The sequence below is a fragment of the Aricia agestis genome, chromosome 15, assembly GCF_905147365.1.
Source record: "Aricia agestis chromosome 15, ilAriAges1.1, whole genome shotgun sequence".
In the NCBI taxonomy this organism is placed as follows: Eukaryota; Metazoa; Arthropoda; class Insecta; order Lepidoptera; family Lycaenidae; genus Aricia; species Aricia agestis.
Genome location: NC_056420.1, coordinates 13,407,749 through 13,435,038, shown reverse-complemented (window position 1 = coordinate 13,435,038; position 27,290 = coordinate 13,407,749). Strand labels below are relative to the sequence as shown.

Here is a 27,290-nt window from a genome sequence, read left to right as displayed (position 1 = left end):
ATAATATCTAGATTCTAGCGTATCTATACAGTGTGTGTGTGTGTGTGTGTGCTATTTTCTTATTGCTACTGCTAATTAAGATTTTGGACAGTCGCGCTTGCAGTTTGATTATTTGGCCTATCCACAGCCCAAAATTGATTCTATGATTGACTATTGTCGACGTCGATTTGCATGCATTCGCAATCATGGTAAAAAATCATGTATGCCAAGAATTTTTATTTTACCTCTTCATGTCCAACCAAGCGTTCTTATTTTAGTCGTTTTGGACTAACTTTTTTAGGAGTCTTGTCGTTTCTCATTCAAGACAAGAACTTAAATGACACGTTGAGAGTAAAGACGTGAAACTAATTCGCACGGAACTCGGTCAAGGCGAAGTGCGTTGTATAGCAACTACAGTGTACACTATACAGCTAGTATACAGCTAGCTCGGGGCGGAGTACGGAATATACAAAAACTGAATTTTAAACACGCTTTTTGTATACAATTCGCAAAGGTATTTTTGTAAGTTCTAGTTCTTTTATTTGGTGTTGAAAAGGAAATGGAAGCTGTAAATAACTTAGAAGCTACAACGAATATATCAGAGTAGACAGAATATATGGTAAATGAATAATAGTTACAAAATAGACGAGAATTTGCATACAAAACCAAATTACGGTAGTTAAGGATGAAAGGATGTATGATGGCCGCATGAAGTTAATCAAACAATATTAAAAAAAAATACGTGTTGCACTCGCGGACTGTCGCGGTATAGCTATTGCATAGCAACTTATGAAATTATAATTCGCATACGTCTAGTCGTACGCACACGAGCGCCGTGCCGAAGTCTGGCAACGCCTCACCGCTGTGCCGGTCGGTGTTAGGTTTTTTCGTTAGGGGATTTCTTGATTCGGTCGCCGCACTCAAAACCCTTGATAAAGGCTATGCACTAGCTTAAAAAGTTCTTTCATTCGGCTATATTGATGTTTCATATTTCATCTGACGTGTGGCCATTTTATATTTGTAATGAAACAAAATATTTATGAAAACGTTGTCATTTTTGACCCCTGATGATGATGAATGATGATGCTCATGTTCATAACCACATGTCCGAATAAGCCGCAAGTGCAGTCGACCGCGAAATATTTATTTAAGCTAGCGTCAAACGCTTCTGGCGGATCTAAATTAACATAATGAGGCCGTGATTGGTCGCCGCGAACCCTGGAGCTATTTATTGGTCTATAACTAATAATTGATAGTAATCAAACGCCCCGATTAGTGTCGGTTTACGTTCTAAATCCGAATTTGAAATTTGAATTTTGCATTTGGAATTTCAGTTCTCGCTGGCTATTCCCTTTTGAGGTTTCATTTTTAATTTTACATTAATCGCTTGTTTAATAATCTTCATATTATTATGAATGACACTAACCTCATTTATGCTTGATTAACTTGAATTCTAGTCCGTTCAAGTATTGTTATAATAGTTATAAATATTACAGAGGATTTCCGTGGTCTAATTAGTGGTTTAGAGCTTAAGTAAGTTTCCAAGTTTGTTTAGGACTAGCTGTCACCTGATTGTCTGACAGGATCCATGCATCAGATGGGCATTTAAAGTCGGCTCTGCCTGATCAGCCCTAGTAGACAAGTAGCAAGCGATTATCGTAGACGCTAACAAAATGTGTGCGATTTGACATAAGTCATCGTTTCGCTAGCGAATACTAACGTCAAATCTCATACATTTTGTGGCGTTGTAAACGCCACAAAATGTATGAGATGACGATGTACGAGTTGACGATAATCGCTTGCCGCTAGTCTTCTTGTGCTAGGCCCTCAGGTGCCAGCCGTGTCGGTTATCCGTCCCACTATGTGACGAGAGTACAAGCAAGAGAAAACTTTTGTTTACTACACACACTTGGGCACTATAAAAAATTCTAGTGTATAAATAGCCTGGCTACAATAAAACCAGCAATCGTCAACTAATCTGCATTGAGAGGTATTAGATTTATAATAGGAGGCGTTACCTGCGCCAGATCTATGAGAGTCATGTCGGTCATCCGTCCTACGAGGTTTTAAAAGCAGAAGGAAGAGCAGGCTCTTGTTTGCTGCACATACATGAACTCTAGGCCGGCATTATCGTTTTATGATAAAGTCCTTTAATTAGAATTAGAAAAAAAACATGGACTCCTTAAAATTCTCCTTCATAGCTGGATTAAGAAAACCTGCCACCGTCAAAGAAACCGCTGTGAGAGACATTAGGTTCATAACGCATTACGTAAAACTCATTAATCCCTAATTCCAGTTCCTGATTCGAGTTCGCAAAAGTTGAGGTAAAAAAGCCCCGGAAATGGGGCCATTATACTCAATACGTTGCCAATTACCCGTTGTTTGGTTACGGGGGCCATAAAAAGACGAATTAGGATAATGCTAGCGTGATACGTGTCGGTTACATGATGCCTCACGGCATTCGTCTGACCTACCACTATTACGGTAAGCGTTCCGGACCTATAATTTCTGGCCTATTTGCTGAAATATGGCCTTCGCTACGTATAAATTCGCTTCTGCTGTCTGTCCCTATATTATATGCTATTAGTAATCGTCCTTTGTTATAAAATATTAGTTATCTGATTAATCACTCACGTCTGTTATTCTTTTCTATACAGGGTGTAACAAAAATAAGTGATAATACTTTAGGGTGTGTACGTGTTCCTTGTAGAGAGTTCACTGTGAAAGTAGCAGCGCTGAAAGACGATTTTTTTTTCACTTTTGTATGGGGAAACTCGTGATGCTCGGGTCCTTGCCCATACAAAAGTGAAAAAAAATTTTGTCTTTCAGCGCTGCTACTTTCACAGTGAACTCTTTACAATTAACACGTACACACCCTAAAGTATTATCACTTATTTTTGTTACACACTGTATAATATGTTTGCGTCGGAGTTCGTCCTATCCCTATAAAATAGGCGTATTTATTCATCGTCCTTATGTGGGTTATCCTCAAACTAATGGCAGCACATTACTAACAGTTATAACTCAAGTAATTTGCGGCTTTTTCTCCCTTCGTGATACCATCCTATTTATTGTCACTAAATATGAAACCATAGTACTATAATATTATGAATGCAAAAGTGTATCTGTTACACGTCTTCACGTCCAAACCCCTGAACCGGTTATGCTGAAATTTGGTATGGAGATACTTCGAGTCCCGGGAAAGGACACAGGATAATTCTGATCCGAAAAAATGTACGGTTTCCACGCGATAAACGAGTTTTAGCGCAACGGAGTTGCGGGCGTCATTTAGTAGGACAGTAAATTGTAAATGAAATGTCGTTGACGATCATAAAACACTTTTATTTTTACAGTTTTATTGTATTTTATTTAGTTCCCCAATTTCACAAATACGTTCCGAAATTGAATAAACTGTTTATAGCAATAAACAGGATATTCAATTTTATAACGTCGAGATTGGATGTTATATTTTTATAGTTTAGCAATAAATTATTTTAAAATTTTGCGATTGTTAACTATTTTTATATTATACACTAGAGATAGAAATAGAATAAAGAATTTGTGGATAAAATGAAGAAAAATTTTATTGCAACCTTTGAAGCTTTTTTCCCCAGCTGGGTGTCATTTAAAAAAAATATGTTATTGTACGCCTTCATTGTAAGAGAGAGAAAGATATTGTACAACTTCAAGTTTCTAAACCGGCGTGAAACAGCTCTTGCGCTGTGTTTCGCCGAGTGAGTGAGTTTACCGGAGGCCCAATCCCCTACCCTATTCCCTTCCCTGTCCTCCCCTATTCCGTTCCCTTCCCTCCCCTATTACCCTATTCCCTCTTAAAAGGCCGGCAACGCACTTGCAGCTCTTCTGATGCTGCGAGTGTCCATGGGCGACGGATGTTGCTTTCCATCAGGTGACCCGTTTGCTCGTTTGCCCCCTTATTTCATAAAAATAAAAAATTAAAAAAATCTAAGAAATCTTTGCATTGATCTTTCAGTGAAATATTTCTTCTATACCAAAAGTATAAAAGGTAGAAGAAAGTATAAACTTACATAGTAAGTTTCAAGTCCACTCGAATTTTAAGATGCATTCCCCTTTGAGATAATATAAGAACATTCTAGGTCAAAAACAACAGTGCTTAGCTTACGTGGAATCTGTTTGAACGTTGTATGCTACATTACATTTGAGAGACATCAAAGATCTTGATTTTATGAGAGTGCCTCGTTCCGTCTAAGTAATTCTATTTGTTACGATTAATAACATACTTGGTCCTCACAAGTATTTGACTGATCACAGCTAGGGCAATAAAGTTTTTATAATGCTTATATATCGTCAAAGAAATTCTTCTTCATCTTCTTTTTTATTATGGCGGCCTCAGTGAGTTGCCAATGTCAACTTAACTCTACGATGGAGGTCTGGTGAAGAAATAAGGTGCAGTGTTTAATAATTTTAAAATTTTGTATAGCATCAAAGATTTTAAGTAGATAGATTAAGAAGGTTGTTTTGTTGGGTTTAGTCATGTCAATTTTACTTGTAAACTATAGCAGAGTTTGAAATAACCAGACCAAATAACGTAGGTCCGCCATATTATGTATACGAATCCATTTCTGTGACAGTACTTCTGCTTTGTTACTCAGACATTATGTCATTGCTCGGAAATCGTACAATTTTTTACTGTACCGGGATTAAAACTATCGTAAGTTCCTTTTGGAGACTCCAGTAACCGCCATAACTATTTTGTTCTCAACAACCAACAAAGTGTCTTCTTTTAGGTCAAAAAAACACCATTCAACATTGCGACAGCTCTTTGTTAAAAAAAACTCTTCAATCCAACGCACATAAAACAAAATATATTTCAGACCTCCACCAGAACTAATTTTAACAACAAACTGTACCCTTTATTCTCGGAACTGTAACAACTAAATCAATTTTTATTTTTATAAAACACGCGACTACATTTCAGTGTAGTAAAAACAAATAAAAGTACAATGCTACATAGTAATAAAAGCGTGAATTTTTTGTCGCGTGCTTTTAAAAATTATTCCCGAAAATATTGTTTTGGTAATGTTGGAGTTATTCGTCCCTTAGTCAATTTACATACACCCGGTCTACAATATTCTGTGCGAATATTGTTTTTTGTGAAGTCAACCCCGGAACAAAGTTTCGGTCATCTGTTTATATACTTTTTGTATGAAGGGTAGAAATATTACTACTACATAGTCTTAATCATAATAGATAAATCACTTTCAGGCGTCATAAATCGACGCCATACACTTTTTTTGTTCAGGCCAGTACATTGACGTTTATACATTATACTGATGATGATTTATTTCGCAAGCGGTCATGTAATTTGTTAAAATTTAAAATCATTTCTATATACCTATATATAAAACTCAAAGGTGACTGACTGACATCTATCAACACACAGCCCAAACCACTGGACGGATCGGGCTGAAATTTTGCATGCAGGCAGATGTTATGACGAAGGCATCCGCTAAGAAAGGATTTTGATAAATTCCAACCCCAAGGGGTTAAAATAGGGGATGAAAGTTTATATATAAAAATACTTCTTAACGCGAGCAAAGCCGCGGGCAAAAGCTCGTTCCTTAATATACTTAGTGGAAAAAGTGCACGAAAAATTGTGTTTTATTAGTGTTCAACATGAATTTCCACCAAGAACCGACAGTACAATCAATTACATATTATACACAATACTCCTAGATTTTGTTGGGATATCAGTATGGCAAATGTGATACGACTTTGTCCTGGGCAAGGACGTAAGATGTATTTTCTGGAGGGCAATTCCGTATGTTAGCGAATTTAAATTTATAAGCATCGCCATCGCTACAACAAAAGAAAAGGTTTTAAATTATTTGATTGAGTTGTGTCAATTCAGTTATAATAATATAGTCGCGAATCGCGATAAATTATTGCTTGAGCTTGCCAAAACCCGACCAAATTACGTAGTTCCACGATCTGCCATTTTATCAATTTCTCTAATACAGTTTTCACATCTGAAAGCATTAGAACAATACTATAACATTTAAAACATTAGTTTCATGTATTGTACTGGCTTCCTACAGGGATGCACTTTGTAAAGCTAATTTTCATTTGAAATTTTGTTTAATTAACAAACAATTTAGTTTTAATCCCGGCTTTGAGCACTAATTTGTGTAATAAATAATATTGTTATGATAATTACGCTGCCACATTAACATGTTCAATGTAATTAGTTTTTATTTGTCCTTTTTGTTAGCCTATTATATTAGTATGGTTGACAAAATATTATGTTTTGATTAGCGCGGCTCTGATTCGAATGTTAGGATTTAATTAGCTTTAAATCCTTGGTGCGAAAAATGTAAATAATAAAATAACAAAAAAAGGATATCGACGAACAGTCCATAGACGGCCCAAATTTTTTAATAAAAAAAAATGTAGATTAAAAATTAATTACATCCTAACAAAATCCTAAAATGCTTCGGCACGAATGGACCGGCTTGACCGGAGAAATACCACGTTCTCACAGAAAACCGGCGTGAAACAGCGCTTGCGCTGTGTTTCGCCGAGTGAGTGAGTTTACCGGAGGCCCAATCCCCTACCCTATTCCCTTCCCTACCCTCCCCTATTCCCTTCCTTCCCTATCCTCCCCTATTACCCTATTCCCTCTTAAAAGGCCGGCAACGCACCTGCAGCTCTTCTGATGCTGCGAGTGTCCATGGGCGACGGATGTTGATTTCCATCAGGTGACCCGTTTGCTCGTTTGCCCCCTTATTTCATAAAAAAAAAGTCTCGATGTCTTCAACTTCGTAACGTTAATCGTTTATCCCGCAGGAACCATACATTTTGTCCATATCATGTAAACTATCATATTTATATAAATACTAGCTGTCCCGGCAAACGTTCCTTTGCCATATAAAGTATTTCGCCCGTATTATTTTATTGAAGTGACTAAATAAGTATGTTACCATGACAACGTCCATCGCTATCCCGTCCCACAAACAATGGTCGCCGTCAGTGTCGAGTTGTAATAATTAACTATTATTTATTCAACAAATGCACTAAATCAATATAAAAAGTGGCCAGTAGCCGATTCCCAGACCCACTGAATATGCATATAAAATTTGGTTAAAATCAGTAAAGCCGTTTCGGAGGAGTACGCGGCCTAACATTGTGACACGAGAATTTTATATATAAGAAGATAAGATAGGTATTACACCTGAAAAGCCTGACTTTTGGGACCATGTTGAGTTAATGAAATTGATGTAGATAACGGTTTTTGTATGATTTTTTTCTGTCTTTAAGTCGTAGACTGTCCCATACCTATCCAGAGTTCTAATGTATTTGATGTCAGTAGTTCAAGTACTTTATATTTATACAGGTAAGAGCTAGTAAAAGAACACTATACCCATTGAATACACTTCAGTTTTTTCAACTTTTATAGCACACTCAGTTAATTGTGATAAAAATAACAAGCTGAAATTGATGAGTCTATATTTAAAACAACATTGAAAGCTTCTGACCTCGACGGCTAAGAACTCTATTAAGTTTTTATGTCGGCGAAAAGGGCGCGAGATCTCAAGTGAGACGCGGAAAGGGAGAAAGAGACGCGAGGAGAGGGCGCGGGCAGTGTTGCCAACCCTTTTTTAATATTTAATATAAAATAAGGGGGCAAACGAGCAAACAGGTCACCTGATGGAAAGCAACTACCGTCGCCCATGGACACTCGCAACATTAGAAGAGCTGCAGATGCGTTGCCGGCCTTTTAAGAAAGAATACGCTCTCTTGAAGGTTTGTAGGTCGTATTGGTCCGGAAAAAGGTGACAGGTCTTTTTAACAGTAGATCTACTGTTTTAGGGTTCCGTACCCAAAGAGTAAAAACGGGACCTTTATTACTGAGACTTCGATGTCTGTCCGTTTGTCTGTCTCCAGATTCAGGTCTGTCTCAAGAATCGCTATAACAACAAATACTAAAAACAGAGTAAAATTAATATTCAAAGGGTCCGATACAACAAACGGTTTTTTTGCCTTTTTTGCTTTATATCAATACATAACTGCCTGGCCCTTGCAATATTCACAAAATAGTTAGTTTTAGTGTTATTTAAAAAGTATTCTATGTCCTTTTCTGGGAATCAAACTCCAAACCCATCAAAATCGGTTCAGTGGTTTAAGCGTGAACAGGCAACAGATATACTTATAATATTAGTATGAATATTAACCCTATAACATACTAAAAGATTTTAGCATAAAATTAGGCATTTTGATTCTACTGTTTTCTACGGCTAGCGGCTTTGTAAATGATGAGGATTTTTGGTTTTCTGTGGTTGGCAACACTGGGCGCGTGAGAGGAAAGGGCGCGGGAAGGCGAGGCGAGGGGCGAGGCATTGTTCCGCCATTGTTTTTTCCTAATAGTGCGTCTGCCTCGGATGTGGTTCAAAAATAATATTTTGATAACGGTACGCGGTATATTGTTTGCTAATGATCCGCTGAAAATGAAGAGTCGGAGTTTTTGTCGAAGATAACAGGGGTGTTATATAAGTGTTTGTTTGTCTATGTGCTGTGTGTTTGTGTTGATAACATGTTTTAGTGGTAGACTTGTTAGTATATTCTGCATGGCTACTTACATATTATATTACACATAAATGTTACTTATAGACTGTGAATTTCTCCTTCTCTCCTTTTTTCCTCCCTAGAAAAAACTATCCATCGATTTTATCCATGAAGCAATCCAATATAAAACTTGAATTATATCAGAGCCAAATATCCAAATTGTTTTTATTCCAGCAGCTTAGTTCCGAAAAGGTAACAGATTTACACTAATATTTACCCTTAAAATATATAACTATTTAAATACCTCTATAATGATAATATTACTATCTAAGCTTTAAGTCACAGTCAAGCTCTAAAGGAAAGGCATTTGAAAGCTACTAGACGTATAAAGTTTAGACAGAATCAGTCGCACGTGAAACTAATTATACTGAGACTTCGTAAAGTTTAAGCGACATAAGGGGGATTATTGTGTCTAACTAAATAATATTATGCTCATTATATAAATATTTAATGAGCATAATAATATTATTTTGTGAGACCTCAGATCAAATAAAATGTATAGATAGAGACGAAGTATAAAGTGACGCCGGTTTTTTATTAATGTGTGTGTTATATATTATTATTATATTATTGTGTGACTAGCCGTAGCGTATTGCAAACTTCGCTACAGCTAGTCAAACAATCACGTACGAAAGAAAGCGAAGAAGCGTAGTATTATAATGCATGTGTGCGTTAGCGCATGTAAATAAATTAGATTATGTATAACAGAGGCAAACTTTTCGTAAAAAAATTGCTAATCGGATTCTAGGGTTTTGATATGGTACTTGTGCTATGAATAAGTTAAAGGTAATAGGTTATTTTTCATCCCATCATAACAGTAGGTATCTTCTGTATTCCCGTTGCATATACAGGGACACAGGGTGTAACAAATATAAGTTATAATACTTTAGGGTGTGTATGTGTTCCTTGTAGAGAGTTCACTGTGAAAGTAGCAGCGTTGAAAGACCAACATTTTTTTCACTTTTGTATGGGCAAGAGTCCGAGCGTCACGAGTTTCCCTATACAAAAGTGAAAAAAAATGTTGGTCTTTCAACGCTTCAAAAAAAAATTTCGTCTTTCAGCGCTGCTACTTTAACAGTGAACTCTCTACAAGGAACACGTACACACCCTAAAGTATTATCACTTATTTTTGTTACACACTGTATACGTAGGAAACATCTAGTTATAGTTTGACTACTATACGGGAACAAGAATATGGAACTGTTCCCTGGAAAATAGACTTAGTTTCTGAATCGTAAAATGCAAATCTTATCATACAAAAGTCATATAACATCGTCCCCCGTCGCGCGTAATGATACAAACGCCTAGGGGACGTTATTGCGAACGTATTGCGGTTTATATATTACATAATACAATATATTATATAGCTTAATATAATATACTTGATGTAGTTCGCAACTTTGTTCTCGTAGTAACTATCCGATTTTATAAAGATTTAACGCGCGCTAACATTTAAACGTAAGTATTCTGTGTTCATGAGTCATGACTAAGAGTTAAATTTTATGAATGCTAGATTTTATCTAAATCGGTTCAACTTGAGCTTAATAATAATAATAATAACTCCCACAACAGTTTCGGTGAGGGTGGCCGGTTTCATTGAAACCAGGCTAGTTACGACTTACGCAGGAGTCGCACAGAATCTGCACATTTTACGGTTCATGCATTATCCTATACGAGTAGTTCCTGAGATTAGTGCGTTCAAACAAACAAACAAACAAACTTTTCCCAATTATAATATTAGTATAGATTATAATCATCCATGCCTCATGACTCATTCAAATCGGTACAAAAGTATTATCACTTTTTGCAAAAGAATAAACAAATAAATAAATAAATAATATTTTATAAGATTTTTCCCACAGCTCCGGTGTTATTAGGTTAGTTCAAGGTAAGTCTATAAGTTTTTGTTATTTAAGCCACATAATTAATATGAAATTAATCAAAAAATAATACAAGTAATCTATGATATTATACAGGATTCAACAGTTTTCTCCCAAAACGCCATAACACGAGAAATAACGGAAGTCCTCACACAAATTGCGCAATCACTTGACACGGAACACGACGTCGTTTCCCCAAAATTATGTTTTTCATATGTCAAGGAATACGAATATGAATACCGAGGATTCATCTTCATGGTTAAGATGTTGCCTTTAGTTGCGCCGAAATTTTATCAAAATTGAGACAAGAGCCAAGACTTTTTTAGAATAGAATCGCCGATCAAAATATATGGAATTGACATAAGACGAGTTGAACGTCAACGTCATATTAACCAACGCTTATGTCAATTCCATACATTTTGATCGACGATAAGAAGCGATAAAGAAAAGATCTTGGTTAGATGACAAGGTTTTCTCGTGAGTACGTAGTAAAACTATTCTAAGGTCATTCTCGGAGACTTAATACTACCCTTCTGATCCAGTAATGAAACCTATAGCCTAGCCATAAAGTGGCATTTTAGTTGAATTAAAAAAACAACCTTTACGAATAAACGCCTACACGAATTAAGGTTGTATTATAACATCACAACAATATTTTGTTTTCTATCGCAAGAAATTTCACCCCTCGTTACCCCCAGTCACTGACAATACAAAATTGTTTATCCTTTCCATACAAAATTGGAACTTGATCTATTTCTGGAAACTTCTTGAGCGAAAGTAATTCGCTTACGCAACGTCCGGGTGGAAATTACCGGAAATTCCTCGAAGAAACTTTCAATTAGTAGAGTTAACCTCCCGATCCTTGTGGCCTGTCTTGTTGGAATATCGATTGTGGTTAGTGCAGACGGACCACTGGTGCTTTGTAGCACCACAGTAGACATAACGAACCTTAGTAGGGCGCCTTCCAACAAACTGACAAACCGGGGCGGGTACTCACATGACGTAATGAACGGCTCAGTTACGCACTACGCAGTGTCACAGCGCGGCGCGCGCCAATATGACGTACTACATCAAACGTATCGAGAACACTTCGACCTACTGGTTCGTTCTGTCTATTGCGGTGGCACTGAACATACTTGCGATTGTACATTTTTTAAATTTTAGTTGTAATTAAGTTTGTAACTCAAGTTTTGTGTTAAATAATATTTGACTGTATGATGTTTGGAATAAACTAAATAGCCTAAATGAAGGACGTAGGGTATAGTTTTAATAACGACATAATGTATGACATCACGTGGTGTTTAATTGGTTGGTTGATCGTCAGTAGTCAGTCTGCGCTTCGGCTCAAACCTTGTTGTAGTCAGTATTGTTAGAATATAGATTCAATTCTTAAGCGACTGACTCCTAAGCGCTTAGAGCTCGTATTAAATCATCCGTTAACAATTGATTAACAAAGCCATAAATAGAGCGCACTGGAGATCTTATCGGTAACAGAAAATCTCTTTATATCCCTTATTTCATAGTGGAACTTCTATGCTTTTTTTATCTCTTGGTAGATTCTCTTTTTATCACTCTCTGCTTCCTAATGCACGAGTATATCCTTACCTTTTTAATTCCCTTTATCCGTGTATCGATTTTGATAGACGCCAAGCCAATATAAAATATACCACCGGTTACGAAGTCGGAAGTAACTATGTAGTAATCTGTGCCACGGGAAAGGACAAAAGACATTTTTGATCGCGGAAAAACGTACGGTTCTTTCGAAAAAATTTTTTAATGAAATAAGGGGGTACCAGGTCACCTGATGGAAAGCAACTTCCGTCGCCCATGGACACTCGCAGCATCAGAAGAGCTGCAGGTGCGTTGCCGGCCTTTTAAGAGGGAATGAGGTAATAGGGGAGGCTAGGGATGGGAAGGGAAGGGAATAGGGAAGGGTAGGGAAGGAAATAGGGTAGGGGATTGGGCCTTCGGTAAACTCACTCACTCGGCGAAACACAGCGCAAGCGCTGTTTCACGCCGGTTTTCTGTGAGAACGTGGTATTTCTCCAGTCGAGCCGGTCCATTCGTGCCGAAGCATGACTCTCCCACGTCAAAAAATTTATTTAGAGTGTACAAAGCTCGCGCAATATAGATGAAAATTGCGTTGGAACCGTATGTTTTTTCCGCGATCAAAAGTATCCTTTGTCCTTTCCCGTCTTTAATGTATAATCATTATAATATAGCACTTAACTCCGATACACAATTTTTGTTCGTAACATTAATGCTTCTCTTTTTGTACAAGTTCCCGTAGAACAGATTTCCATAACGCGAGAAATAAGTCCAGCTTTTATATAAATACAAATGTCATTCCAAAGTTATAACTACATTGTGGAATCCAACTTGCACGAAAAATTCTAGCGGCAAAGTGTTGCGAATTCTCACTTCCGGACTTTGCAATGAAATTACACGATTTATGCATGAAAATGTAGTTTTATGTTAATTCAAAATTCGAATATAATATGGAACGCGGGTTTATTCTGTTTCATTCTGGGTTTCTGGAACCTTCGGGACAATTACGATTGTCATTTCATTGTGCGCTTTTGTAATTCTGGGCGTCACGTTATCGTGGACGCCGACTTCCACGATAAAACGTTGGGTACGTTAAATGCCCTTTTGATTTGACCGTGGACGTTCTGTGCGGTTCAGTTGAGTGTAGACGTCGTGATGTCCTCTAACGTGCACGTTAAAAAGTTATCGTCGACGGAAATTTAAAAGCGTCTTCATATATTTCCATACATTTGCTTCCCTATGTTATCGTTTTACCGCGGACGTCCACGATATTACCGCCACGTCCAAAATTATAAAAGCGCACAATCGATATAAGGTATGTTATTTAAGAAAAAACTACCATAAAAATAAAATTTAAATTATTTCTCTAAGTGCTTACTTACTCCGCTGTTAATAGATACAATATAAAACTATCCAATGGCATTTGACTAAACACTACAAAAAAACTACTAAATTAATTTACCATTATAATAATTATGACTAAATCGAATCGTGTTCATTATATCGTAAATGTTTTCCATAAACAAGAAATAAACTTAGCAGAAGTCGGTATACTGCTTTCATTTATATTTAAAGAAAGTAGAATCAGGGTAGTTTGCATATATTAATGTTTGAATAAAGGAATAAAACAGTAATGACAGAGCAACGAGCGATGCAACATAATATACGGTGCGAAATTAGATGTTATTTATATAAAGTCCAATTTAGGGGAGACTGGGGCATTTAATATCGGCCAACGAGTCGGAACAGGATTTACTGCCTGGAAACGCGCCAGCGCGATTAACCCACGAGAAAAATTGAAAACCTGCATTGTTATTCTGCATATTGATCTACTATTGTCTATTAGGTTGATTTAGAATACTATGAACGGTACAATAAAGTACGGCGAATGTTTCGTCTTCGGATAATGGAATTGGCTTTGCAATCTGGCCCTTTAGCCAAGAGGTTTTCTTTTGTTATGTCAATTCCATACAAAATTTTGATCGGCGTTTCTATAAAGAAACGATAAAGAAAAATCTTGGCTAGGTTACAACGGGAGGGAACGGTACAATAAGGTACGGCGAATGTTTCGTCTTCGGATAGTGGAATTGGCTTTGCAATCTGGCCCTTTAGCCAAGAGGTTTTCTTTTCTTATGTCAATTCCATACAATATTCTGAACGGCGTTTCTATAAAGAAGCGATAAAGAAAACGTCTTGGCTAGGGGCTCAGATTTATGAATGGCATTTGCGGATATTTATATGAGTCTTCCTGACGTAGGTCCTTGTCTATTGGCTATATATGGCGCCTATTACCATTACTCATTATTTGTTTCTGCTTTATCTACAATCTAAATCTTTCGGTTGACGAGATAAAATTCATTTGATACATAACATTATTTTAATCATTAGGATTTTCTACTAGATCTATAAAGAATGAAGAAAAAATAATAAACTCAAAGGCACGGCTTTTTAGCGACTAGAGATACATCCAGAGGCGATAGAAGCGACAGATTTCCCTAAACAGACTACATAGTAACTTTTATGAACAACCAGCTGTCCCGGCAAACGTTGTTTTGCCATAAAATGATTTTCCCTGTTTTCCTGCTTTTCTCTTGAAATTTTTTCTGATTTTTTTTTCTACAGACCTCACGGAGCCCGAGACCTTTCCAACGAATGCAAAACCGTGGAAATCGGTTCTATAGTTGTAGCGTCAGGAAGGAAAACCCGACTTATTTTTATATATTAAGATGTTGCAACGGTTGTCGAGAAACTAATATAAATACACAATATTATCTCGCTATAATTTCAATTTATTTTTAAACAGTGTTTTTTTAATGAAATTATGGGGCAAACGAGCAAACGGGTCACCTGATGGAAAGCAACTTCCGTCGCCCATGGACACTCGCAGCATCAGAAGAGCTGCAAGTGCGTTGCCGGCCTTTTAGAGGGAATAGGGTAATAAGGGAGGGTAGGGAAGGGAAGGGAAGGGAATAGGGGAAGGTAAGGAAGGGAATAGGGTAGGGGATTGGGCTTCCGGTAAACCCACTCACTCGGCGAAACACAGCGCAAGCGCTGTTTCACGCCGGTTTTCTGTGAGAACGTGGTATTTCTCCGGTCGAGCCGGCCCATTCGTGCCGAAGCATTGCTCTCCCACGTTTAAAAAAAAGTATTTATTAAGTATTAACAATAATTCACCGTGTAACCTCTCTACAAACCGCAGTTTTCGATCTCATACCGCAATGGTCTCAGGCCAATAATTACTACGGCTGCCACTCCGGAACTGCCTGACGCCCGAACTCCCGCGAGGCCCAAGTTTGATAACTTACGTAACTCGGTAGCCGAGTTTGGGCTAATCAATAGTATTTTTGTACTAGAACGTTTTAGCTTGGTATTTAGAAGAAGAACATTTTTAAGTAGAAGTAAATGAATAGTGAACAACAACACACAAAAAGCGGGAAGGATTTTCTGCTAGTAGTATTTTCGAAAAATTCTTGGTGCAGTTTCAGGTTTAAAACGTTTTTGGCCATTCTCCACGCCTCGCTTCAAGATTATAGGTACTGGGCACTAGCAGTATGATGCTATGAAAAATATTACTGCATTCATATTTCACACTTTAATAATAATATGTGTTTTGTCGTTATAAAAGTTAAGCACTAGGAATATTAAACATGGTACAATTGTGACGTCATATACAAATATACTTTTTTAATTGTAAGGATTGGGTCCAAAGTACAAAATTTGCGACTACATACACATAATTCCAAAATAAAAGCTTTACAGTAAGTCTACTAAGAAACAAAACATCGGTGGATAAATTTAAATAATTGAAAAGAACGAATACCAAAATAGAATACTATAAATAAATCGCATCCCTCAATTAAAAATATACCCTGATACTCCGAAATCTTTTAACGTTTATTGTAAACGGCGTTTACTTGTCTTTTTGTTCGTAATATTTCAACGAACTATTACGTGAAGGGCCAAGGAGGACCTTTGATGTCGGACATTTTGTACCGTACGGAAATGTTCCGAGTTCCGTTCGTTCAAAAATACCTTTTATATGAAATGTTTCAAAACAAAATTCTACGTCGCAATTTCTGTTGACAGAGCTGCGCTAAATTAAGGAGTCTCGCGAATAAAATTCTATACAGCTTTGATCGCTTGTTATTTTTCTATTTTAATCGTTTATTTCTAACTGAGTTTGTGCATAGAATTTTTATGTTTGGCAGCACAGACGTAAAAAAAGTACGGACGTAAACTTCTCTAATCACGAGTGAAGCCTAGTTATGGCCGCCCGTGTAGGACGTGTGCGTGATATGAGGGTTGCCATATAAATCATAAATTTCCCTACTTTTTAAATTTTGTAAACTCAGACAAGTTAAATGTATTTTTTATACTTAAACATATTTTTATGTTTTTTTCGCATCAGAAATGTAAGCGGTTGTTAAAGATGTCATAATGAAAATATTATTTTTATGACACTATAGATAGAAAAAAAACACATGTTACGTACAGAGAAGTATATTATTTACATAACATTATTAGTAATAATGATTATGTACAAACATTTACAATAATAAAATTATTACTAGCTATTTGACCGAGCTTTGCTCGGTATTCGATAAAACACGAATAAAATGACATTTTCTAAAAATAATTCCTAGCTAGACAGATTTATCGCCCCCGAAACCTATATAAGAAACCTGTATACGAAAAGATATAAGATACTTAAGTCCCGTAACCCGTTTCATCAAACAATCAAGTAATGTTAAATAAATAATGGCTTGTTAAATCAGTTAACGGCCTGTTAGAGCTATCGAGAGTTCTACCATGCGCTAACGTCAAATCAAATCACCTAACATGGTGTTAAATTTATTCCTGGTCTAGAGGTCTTTATTATTATATGATACACATATTTAATACACACCCATGACCCAGGAACTTTGAAAACTTTTTGTTCCGTCGGCAGGATTCGAACCCGCGACCCCCGGCTTGAGCCACCGACAGCCCACCCACTGAGCCACAGAGGTCGTCAAACAACAGTTCCACTTTTGTAAATTAAGAAATTAATAGGGGTGTAGACTATTTTTAGGAAATACATTTATTTTGCAGATGTACCATCAAGGAAGTTGATTCCTATGCAACTGACAGACCAACGTTATTTGGTCGAATACTTATGTCAATTCAATGTTAATTGTGATCTGTCGGCTGGGTTTGACGTAACGCAACCAAACTACTTATGTCCCCGATTTGCATCAACTTCTCTGATAGTACATAAGTATTTTGTTACACCTAAAAATATGTATAAAAAATAAATACACTCTTATTTCAATTTAAAAAATCACTTATTAAATATAAAAAATATTATAAAGTTATTACGTAAAATATGTCCATTTTCGGTAATTCTATAATACAAACTCTCAAAAAAACAATAATTTGTATTAGATTTCGTTTACTGTCTACACCCCTATTATTGTATTCCTGCCTAATTACTGGTCAATAGTATGCTAAATACTTACATGACACTAATAAAAGACAATAAAATTAATTATTTGATTATTTAAAAATAATTTAAAATTTTCCCCGGTTTGGGGAAAATTTCCCCACTTTGTTATGGACATTACTGACCTGTTGAAGTTGAATTAATATTTACATTATTTTATCAAAATACTTTAAAAATATGTTATCTTACTTATGAAATATTATTCCTTGATGTTTTTTGTGTAAGGTTGTATTGGTTCTTGCACCATTTTACAACACAAGATGGCATATTTATTTTTATTTATGAATGACAAAGATGTGTCACCGCGATGCAGTCTAATTGCGTAATGGCGGTACGATCGGCTTATTACAGTGCGAGTGTTTGTGCAAGATGTGTACATATGATCGCCTGGGCTTATTAAGGGTGCTTCACTCATTTCTTAATGGCGATCCGTCCGTATTTTTTTTTACGTCCGTGTTTGGCAGTTAGAATTTTTTGAAGACTTTGAAGTGCATTTAAACTTCTTTAGTGGCGTTGTGCACATAATATTTTGTGACACGTGGCCTACCCTAGTAGACAAGTGGCTAGCGATTATCGTAAACGCCAACAAAATATATGCGATTTGAAATATTTAAGTCATCGCTTCACTATAGCTTGACCGCTGTAAAGTCGACCCTCGTAGCATACTCGTAGCATACATTTACCCCCTTACTAATAAACATTGTATAAGCTTTGAATAGTTATACAGTGTTTTGTTCCTGTCACACAAGTTACATTTTTAATTGGATTGAAGAAGACAAAACACTGTATAACTATTCAAAGCTTATACAACGTTTATTAGTAAGGGGATTAGTATATAGCGATTATTTATGTCAAATCCCATACATTTTGTTGGCGTTTATGATAATCGCTTGCCACTTGTCTACTGATCTGAGAGCTGATCGTAACCATTTGAAAGATAGAGCATAAAAAAATCCCCCGCTCTTCTTACTGCAAGGTGAAAATATATGCCCGCTCCTGCGGTTTAGTCACTTCTTTTGGAAATCTTGCAGCGCAACGCGTTCCTTATTTACCAAAAACATTCATACATAAGCAGTAGATTTAATTTATTTTACCAAATTATATACCTGTATATCTTCCAGCACGCTGTTAACAATAATGGCCCTTAACCGCTCTTGCACGTGACTGTACATCAAAGAACTCAACTCTTTGATACCGCTAAGCACCCGAAACTTTGAAAATATTAAACCTTCAAAAGAATATTCTATTAAAGTTAAAACATTTTGGAACATAACGGGTAAGTTTAAGGGGCTTCAATTTTTACCTTAATTTCGTAAGCCTCTTTTGAGTGGCCGACCCTGCTAATGAAAGCCCTGAAATATGCCGGGTCTCATTATGGGGGTTCATCTAATTATCTAATTGCACTTTTATAAATATTTCGTACGAGATACGGTCGGGAAAGGACGTGAGTGGAACGTTTTATTTTACACAATTTGATAACGCCGCTGCTAATGGAATGGCAAATAGGCAACGTTGAAATATATTGTTGCGCCTTTTAAAATGTTTTTATTATGATTGTGGGTACAATTATACACATAACATTCTTAATACTTAATAATATTATCGGTATAAAATATGTGAGTAAAGTAAGGCCCTCACAAGACCCTCACATGAAAACTACTTGACATAAATTATTATCATGAATAGTACACATATTTTTGGAGATATTAAAAGTACCATAAAATAGGAAGGGATTTTTAAAGTACATCTAATAGCAGCAACATTCTAAGGGAGTAAAATAAGGTATCCAATATCCACATTCTTCACAGGATTCCTAATTCATTCGGACTATGTTTTATAATTGCTTTTTAAATTAAATTGTTTTTATGAAAATGATTATGAATATTTTTGTATTCAAGGGCTCGATGCAAACGAAACTACACTCTCAAAACAAATTGCAATATTTCGTATTGAGGACCCGCAATTTTTCGTCCCATCTCCCTCAACAATGATGGATATCACAAATTGATAAAATATTGGATTTATGGAATCTTAAGTCACATTCGTATCCGCGTCACGCGCGAGACAAGGGATCGCTTTTTAACAACATGTGGACCCTGGACTGTTTACTCCGCATTATAGCGGCAAATCTATACTTATACTGTAAATGCGTAAGTTTGTCTCTCTGTTTGTTACCTATTCTTGTTTAATTCGCTAAAATTGAGAACTGAACTCAGACACTTTGAGTCCTTGGAAAGGACATATTATACGATACGATACGATAAAATGTACGGTTTCCCCTCGATAAACTAATTTCAACGTGCCAAAGTTGTGGTCAGTATCTAGAAGTTTAAACGTTAGAAGAATTTCCGTTTAAATTTTAGTTGAAATAATTTCCAAGGGGTGCAAATTTTAATTTTCTTCTTTTCTTTTTATTTTAATAACAACAGTGAGTATTTACGTCAACAGAATACATTTAGTGCCGAACGTTACGAACTATCTTAGTACGGCATGGTTATAGGGTTACAGACGGCGTTTTATTTCAATAGTTCCTGTTGATCCCGAGATCCCAAGGGGTGCAAATGCACCACCTGGCACCATCCTGCCGGCGACCATAGCTGCATATGAAATATCATCTAACCCGGTGCAGCAATTCAAGCTTAAATTGGTTTGTAAATATAAGAGTATTATCATCTCTCCACTACTAACAATACACTGTTTCCATGATTACATATCCGTAGTATTCGATCGCAAACTTTTCCTCTTAATATACAAGAAGTTCGGAAGCGTAACTTCTCAGTTACAGCAACTTCGAAGTGGGATTATATCGCGATCACGTTCGAACTTCCCCAACACTTACTGAACCACTGAGTCTCGTCCCTAATTGATTGATTAAGTATCCATACACACATCGTGCAGGAAGGTGTAAGCGGCTTGACATGAGTTGGAAAATCGCTACGTTTAAGAGGAGTCCACACCGCCGTTTTTCCATACAAACGCTGTCCCCTGTTTCCTCCCTGGATAACGCCGGTAGAGTTATGATTTTTTTTTCTGAATATCTATGGCCACTATTAGCGTGTCCCTATGTTTTCTTTTTTTTTCATAATTTTATTATTAAAAAAGATAAGAACGTCCAAAAACCCAAAAAAATGGCCAGATTTTTCTCTGTGTTCAAACACCCAGAAGTGTGAAGTTTTGGAGAAGGAATCAGCGGACAACGAATCGAAGATTTTCTGTTCTTTTATTAGAACTTTTGTCGTGTTGTCTCTATCGCGCTCTGCGGTGGGAGACTTGAGATTGGTGAGACAGCAGTACATTTTCAAATACCTATTTTTGATTTCTCTCGCCCCTGGTGTATCCTCTTAAGAGGGCTTACTGACTCAAAAAATCAAACATCGTCCTTCTCTCTTCACACTTACGCCCGTCTTTCACATGCCAGGTGAAAAAGGACGGCGTGGAATCATCGCCAAGTTAGTTTTACTTGAATAAAAGATGAACTATAATGTTAATGAAAAAAGTATTTTGAGCAAATTTAGGTTTTATCAATGCCTTTTTAGATATTAAAAAATATTAAAGAAAAAGGCAGTAAACTTTAAAGATTCAAGCAAAAATGTGTCTAAAACAAGGTTTTTTGTAAAAAAGAAACTATCGAGCATTTTTTCAGTACTTTATCGTGTTTTCGTCTTGAGCATTTTATCTTCATGAACTGAACTCTGAAGTTACTAATTGTACAAAAAAACAGTTTTCTAGACCTTACAGATTTTGAGATCTAGGTTTAAGTATGTAGTCAAGTTAGGGTCAGGTGCATTCTTAAGCATAGTGTGTTCTAATCCTAAGGTGCATTCAAGCGAAGTTTTGTCAAATAGGTATTTAAGTGAGTGGTAATACGGCTCTAGTTAGAAAGTGCTCGGTTTTTGAAGTTTTTACAGAAGTGTATCTATTCAACAATGTCATTATTATTTTTACTTTTATTTAGGCAAATAAATGGACGAGTGACAGAAGCAACAGAAACCTATCATAGTTTGATTGCGCATGTCCGAAAAATAATACTTTTTGATCCCAACGGGTGCCTAAATTCTCACGCACCCGACTCGTGCGTGAGATTTAAGCGTACATAAAAGCACTCTGTGAACGAGATCTTACATTTTCACGTGTTAATTACTTATTGACAAAAATAATGGAGTGTAATCAAAATGTAATATTAAATCACATAAAAGGATGGCTATTTAGATCGTGATACCCATTAAATATTATATCTCAGTAGTCAACAAAATAAGCCGCTTTATAAAACTCTGTACATATAATGCGTAACTTCAACTTTTGTAAAGGTTTTTTTCGTTAAAATACGCAGGCGAAGTTTTATTTTACGACACCCTGTAGCCCGTTACTCTTGATTAAAGAGTTTGCTTACAAAAAGTGGAATGACCGCAGCTAACTTCCTGAAGTGAGCTCCCACCTTAATGGACTTAAAAAATATTTATTAGACGCTTCACTGCACCGGTGCTGTTTTATTTTAAGGGCCTGTTTCACCACTTCCTGATAAGGCTATCCACCAATTAACTTGACATATCAAGTATGGAGAATCTGTCAAAAAGTTGTGAATAGCCTATTAGACACTTTATCAGAAAGTGGTAAACAAGGCCCTTAATCCATAGGTGCTTCTGCAAAGTTACAGCATAAGTATTCTGGGTCCATTGTTCATGCTGTTTCACTGAGTGGCCCTAATCCTAAATATGAATAATTTATTTGAGTCAAGTGTGGCTGTCTGGCACATATACATACAAATTGCTGCACCCGTATTGATATGGGATAGAAACTTGAAATGCTCAAAAAATTTATAGATTAGTTGAATATAAGAATATACGATTATCACAAGCAGTTTGAAATAAATCTAAGGATGTCACAACGATTGGAGGTGATTATTTAATTAGGTCAAAAATTATAACAATAATTTTCGCCGGTAAAACGTGATAGTATTATTTTTTAAGTATATATAAAATATGTATGTTAGTGTTAAGGTATTTATTATATAAAATTTTATAATATGTATGTTAGATTAAGGTATTTGTTTTATGGGCCTCTGATGCCAGAAATAAATGATTTGATTTGAATAATGTCGCTCCGATATATCCTTTCATAATATTAATTACAATCAAACAAAGAAGTAATATAATGAGCAACAAAACTACTGAACACAAAACATACTTTAAGCCTGGTGCCAACTTTTCTAGGAAAGTTATTTCATCTACTAAGTTCCCCGTTACCTGAACTATTCCTGTAGTTAATTAACTTCAAATGCCATTAATTTCATATGCCATTATTGAAATTGATTCAAAGGCAAAATATAGCAAACCCGTGTTATTTAGTTGGGTTATAATATAAAGCACCACCGATTGCCGACTAACATTATATTATCCGACTAAGGCCCAATTCCACCAAAGTCTGTTAGTGTTAACAGCTTGTTAATAAAAAGTCATATCTTCCCTTTCATTAAATATATGAAAAAATCGGCCAAGTACGAGTCGAACTAGCCTACGAAGGGTTCCGTACAATTATAGAGACAAGAGGCCAAAAATTGAGTTTTTTATATGGAATACAAATGAATTTTAATACAACTGATAATTTTGTGAAAATTTCAACCGTCCTGTCGTCTATTAATGCCAAGCAAAAAATGACGAAAAAATCACGTTTGTTGTATGGGGGCCCCCCTTAAATATTCAATTTATTTTGTTTTTAGTATTTGTTATATTATACGCTAAAAAATAAAGAGGTAACTCGATATTAATTCGAGCATTTAAGCTGAGGCTTAACCTACGCGTCAGTGACGGAGCGTCAAGTTGCGTCAAATTGTCAAATGTGTGTTTTGTATACAATTTAACACACATTTGACAACTTGACGCGACTTGACGCGACTTGACGCTCCGTCACTGACGCGTAGGTTAAGCCTCAGCTTTAATTTAACAGTCGTTGGTGAAATAGGGGCTAAATACCATATGTAACATTTTCGAATGCGTCACTTTGTAATTTGTCGCTTTATATCTTTGAGAAGATCCAGACGAACTGACAGCATCATACCAATTAAGACTTTACAAAACTGACGAGAGAAGAGACACACGTGGCTTTGATCTATTTTAGTATTATCGTGTGTCTTCTGTAGACATTTATTTTTAGTTCATTAATGAACAAATTAGGTGAAAGTATTTCTTTGTAGCTTTTGCCTTATTTATTTTACAAACTTTTACTTTAACCCACACTATTAAATTTTATGCAGCGTATAACTTTCTTTCAACATTGTCTGTTCTTGTCTGTCAATTAGCGACTTTTTCAATATGCCAAGCAAAGATAACCAGATCTTGTAGAGTTAAATATTTTTATTAAATTACTAGCTGTCCCGTTGTTGTTTTTCCATATAAAGTATTTCGCCTATATTATTTTATTGAAGTGACTAAATAAGTATGTCACCATGGCAACGTCCATCGCTATCCCGTCGCACAAACAATGGTCGCCGTCAGTCTCGAGTTGTAATCATTTACTATTATTTATTCAACAAATGAACTTATATCAATATAAAACGTACCCAGTAGCCGATTCTCAGACCCACTGAATATGCATATAAATTTTGGTTAAAATCAGTAAAGCCGTTGCGGAGGAGTACGCGGCCTAACATTGTGACACGAGAATTTTATATATAAGATACACCACCTCGGTGTTGTACCATCAAAGAAATTGGTTCATAGGCAGTTGACGGACCTACGTCATTTGGTCAGATTATGTCAATTCGATGTTGCAGTTCGACAAGGCTATATGAACGTGGCGAGAAAAGGAACTAAATGCTTCTATCATACAAAAACGTCATTTTTGACATGTGTTTGACAGTTCTCCTTTACCAGCAGCGCTCCCGTCAATGTTACCCACGTTCGTTTAAAGCCTTGTCGAGCTGTAGTCGGGAACTGTCGAGTGCCGGCTGATAGTTTCATTCATAACTCTACGTACCTAGCCAAACTACGTAGGCCGCGCCATCTGCCTAAGAACCAACTTTTGGAATTTGTACTGATAGTAGGAGCATGTTTCTCCCGAGTTAGAAATGTAAGTACATTTCTAACTCGGGAGAAACATGCTTCGACACGAATGGGCCGGCTCGACCGGAGAAATACCACGGGCTAATAAACTGCGCTTACGCTATGTTTCGCCGAGTGAGTGAGTTTACCGGAGGCCTAATCTCCTACTTTTCCCTCTTCCCTACACTCTCCTATTTCCTTCTAGGGGAAGGTAGGCCCTCCCCTATTCCCTTCCCTAACCTCCCCTATTATCCTATTCCCTCTTTAAAGGCCGGCGACGCACCTGCAGCTCTTCTGATGCTGCGACGTCAAGCAAGCAAGGAAAGCAGCTTCCATGGGCGACGGAAGTTGATTTCCATCAGGTGACCCGTTTGCTCGTTTGCCCCCTTATTTCATTTTAAAAAAATCTATTGTAAATTCTTTGTAAAGGAAACTTCACTCTACTAGAGATAATTTTATTTTTCAATCGTGACAGTATTATATCCGATCTAATAAAAGCTTTTAGTACGTACATTTACACATATTCCAAAAACTCACAGCATTTCGAAATATCCTAAATAATACATTGAAATTCAAACTTCTCCGAATTATCTATGGATACACGTTTCAAACTAAATTAATTTAGCGTGGGGCCTTAACAAGCCAACCGCAAACATAACATCAAAGACGACTCACGACATCGCTGTATCACTATTCACTGAGCATTGAATGTGTTGTGTACGCTAGTTTTAAGCTGGGATAATATCCATACTAATGTTATGGGAAAGTGTGTCTGTCTGTTACCTTTTTACGCCCAAACAGCTGAACCGATTTTGTTAAAATTTGGTATAGAGCACAGACACAGATCAAGATAGATACCGCATGTCTCTCCACTTGTATGGAAACGAGCGTGTCACTTTTTTCCTACCTACTGTGATAAGAAATGATAAGAAACGTGTCCATTATCTTGGCCAACGTTTCTATTTGAATTTCTACAGCTCAATACGGAACTTTTAGGCATTTAGGCATTTTTAAAATTCCGATTGACGTCCGATTCTGATAGCAGGCTTAAGAACAGACTTTCGAAAGACGAGCATTGCTCGTCGTTTGGGAACGCGATATGGCACGCGACGTACATACACATGCGGTATCTATCTTGATCTATGTCTGTAGTATACTGATACTTTGAGCCCCGGGAAAGGACATAACATACTTTTCATCCCGGAATAATGTATGGTTTCCGCGCGGTACTTTGCTAAAATTTGGTATGCAGATACTTTGAGTCCCGAGATAGGACATAGGATACTTTTTATCCCGGAAGGATGTATGTTTACCGCGCGATAAAAAAATACTTGACACTTTCTTTCATTGAGTTTCTTTATAGCTTTTTGCTTAGCTGCGTGTTCTAAACATTATTAAATAATATAAAACGGGACAGCTAGTAATATTATTAAATAATATTACTAGCTGTCCCGTTGTTGTTTTTCCATATAAAGTATTTCGCCTATATTATTTTATTGAAGTGACTAAATAAGTATGTCACCATGGCAACGTCCACCGCTATCCCGTCGCACAAACAATAGTCGTCATCAGTCTCGAGTTGTAATAATTTACTATTATTTATTCAACAAATGCACTTATCAATAAAAAATATATATCCACAACCGAAAATATAACCTTCTCCTGTTTGGAAGTCGGTTAAAAAGTAGCCAGTAGCCGATTCTCAGATCTACTGAATATGCATATAAAATTTAGTAAAAATCAGTAAAGCCATTTCGGAGGAGTACCTACGGTAACTAACATTGTGACACGTGAATTTTATATATAAGATAAGCTGCTTTAATATACAGCATACATAAAAGCCGTACAATTATATTATTATACCGCGCGATAATATACACGGGTGGTAAATATACGTCGCTATATACAGGGTGATAAATATACATGGCGATAACCGTGAATTTATTATTGGCGGTAGTTAGCGGCACAATCGCGGATCGATGTATTATTCATGCAATTTATCGTTGTACGCAGGTGAATAAAACCTGAAATAAAAGTTGTGGCGCCACACGTGCCAGCCACTCGTGCCAGTGCAAGAGCCTGGCGTAAATGACATTAAGGGTCAATTTTGACCGCAACGCCTCACGGAGATGCATTTTAAAATAAAAAAGAACCAGTTTAATGCACTAGATTTTTCACAAAAAGCCATTAATTAAAAAATACACATTTTTTTTCTTAAACTTTGGTTTTTCTATGTTTAATTCCACGAAATTTATAACATATTGCCTGTTTAAGCATAGTCCACAAGTTTAGCTATCAAATGAGACCTTTTTTATCTTCATGAGATATTTATATGAGAAGTACTGATCAAAACTAAAATGGCTGCCATTTTACAACCGTGAGTGAGATAAAAAAAATTGAGAGCCAATTTGTCGATAAAATATGCCATAGATCATGACATTAAAGGATCGGACACCGGTGTCGGGACACATTGTATACTCGCCATATTAATAACTTTACATCACAAAGCCAGCATTCGTTTACTTGTAAGCCATCTGGCAAGCAAGTGACTGGCACGTATGAACCGCAGGGTTGGCACTACGCAGGGTGCGATAATGGAGCTCTTTACGTTCGCATAAACCAGGAACCAGCTGGCCAGGGCTGAGCATATGTGGAATAACTCTTGCTGGCTAGTAGGTAGAAGTTGGGAGTTGAAATGACGTAATAAAAAGTACGAGTCAATGCCTGCAACTTCGTTGTTAACCGTAATGTTGTTGTGATCGG

General features: G+C 36.5%; 1 protein-coding gene and 1 long non-coding RNA gene across 2 annotated transcripts in view; one reads left to right on the top strand and one right to left on the bottom strand.

Moving 5' to 3' along the window:
* The window catches only part of LOC121734183 (lachesin-like), a 234,419-nt gene that overhangs the window by 97,868 nt on the left and 109,261 nt on the right, over window positions 1–27,290 (top strand). The window lies entirely within an intron of this gene.
* LOC121734184 lies at window positions 212–13,211 on the bottom strand. Its single transcript, XR_006036669.1, has 3 exons — window positions 13,123–13,211; window positions 6,656–6,659; window positions 212–224 (listed from the first exon to the last, which is right to left on the bottom strand). It is a non-coding gene; the product is annotated as an uncharacterized LOC121734184 (long non-coding RNA).